Source organism: Morone saxatilis, unplaced genomic scaffold (assembly GCF_004916995.1).
Source record: "Morone saxatilis isolate NCDOM2014 unplaced genomic scaffold, NCSU_SB_2.0 Contig23, whole genome shotgun sequence".
Lineage (NCBI taxonomy): Eukaryota > Metazoa > Chordata > Actinopteri > Moronidae > Morone > Morone saxatilis.
Window position 1 is genome coordinate 20,411,961 of NW_023339796.1, and position 1,657 is coordinate 20,413,617.

General features: G+C 39.9%; 1 pseudogene; it reads left to right on the top strand.

Annotated features, from left to right (window-relative positions):
- The window catches only part of LOC118334343, a 20,188-nt pseudogene that overhangs the window by 7,217 nt on the left and 11,314 nt on the right, over positions 1-1,657 (top strand).

The window sequence follows — 1,657 nt, forward strand, 5'->3', positions numbered from 1 at the left end:
TTAGGGAGAAGTAAGCGCATATCTTTCCTTTGCTCAGATTGTACAAAAACGTAGTGCGCGTTAAAAGGACTGACTAGTACAGTGCAGATGCCACTGTTGTGGTTGCATAAAAAATTCTACTTTGTATGCAAATAATGTTGTGTTCTTTAAACTGTAACAGTTCTCCTAAAATTAGATGAAAAAAAGTCAAAATATATCGCCTTGCTTACAGTATCGTGATATATCATAATATTTTAAATTGTGACCCCTGTATTGTGATATGTATTGTGTTGTCAGATTCTTGCCAATTCACAGCCCTCCCTGAGACAGACGACACGTCGTGTATAATGCGTAATGCCATTAAATCTGTCGTAGGCAGCATAATAAAATGTTTTGGACACTGTAGGACTTCTTTGAGCTACATTTTGTGTATACTTTGTGTATTTAAAATGCAGCGTGATGGGCTTCAACTGCTGTCACTCTTCCCAAAACAGTTACAGTTAGAGTCAGTTTCATAATAATCAATGTCCAGTGTAAATACATAAATATGCCTGTGTCTGTTCATCCAGAGGGTGTACCCCAGGTGTTTTACTTCGGACCATGTGGTAAATACAATGCTATGGTTCTGGAGCTACTTGGACCCAGCTTAGAAGATCTGTTTGACCTCTGTGACCGGACCTTCTCTCTAAAGACTGTACTCATGATAGCCATACAACTGGTAAGACAAACTGAAAACATTTTGGTCTCCAAACACTTGTTGTTAAATGTTTGATTTCTTATCTTTGCCTTTTTTTGCTCCTTAGATAACCCGCATGGAGTTTGTCCACACCAGAAGCCTGATCTATCGAGACGTGAAGCCTGAGAACTTTCTGGTGGGCCGACCTGGCTCCAAACGGCAACACACCATCCACATCATAGACTTTGGCCTGGCGAAAGAATACATAGACCCAGAGACCAAGAAACACATCCCATACAGAGAACACAAGAGTCTGACTGGAACTGCTAGATATATGAGCATCAATACACACCTGGGGAAAGGTGAGCTGTTACCTCGTGCTGTACCACTACAGCCCAAATCATAGATGTCTAAGGCCTTGTAAAAGTTTGCTTCATTGTTCTTTATAATAACTCTTAATTAGACAATTCTGGGGAGCATAAAAAGCTGCACACAGTGACGCGTGCAGAGAGATTAATTTAAAGAGAAGCAGTAATGCGAATACACACAGGAAAGTGGAAGTGTCACGTACGATATTTAACTAGTAATAAAAAGAGGAGAACTAACACATGGTTCCAGACCTCTGAATTGAAGTTTTTCAGCGATGTAAATGGTTCTGGTGTTCTATTTGAACCAATTAGTGCTTTATAGGCAGGATTAAGAATCACCCCAATAAAAATTGTGTGCTCACAAAACGCAGATGGGCACAGTGCCACCAAATGTCAACAAAGGAAAAGAAAACATATACACATAAGACATATTTTTCTCATTAAAAAGAGAAATACAACGGTACACCTTCTGAATTCAAGTTTCTCTCTTATACCGAAATAAGAGCTTGTTAAGCAATCTGATAACACACTTGTGTGAGAAGATACATGGGGTATACAGCTGTTTTTCCTTTCACTCATTCTTCGGCTTAGTGTGTGTACTGCCCCGCTGAGCAGCTAGGCCTGTCACGATAAC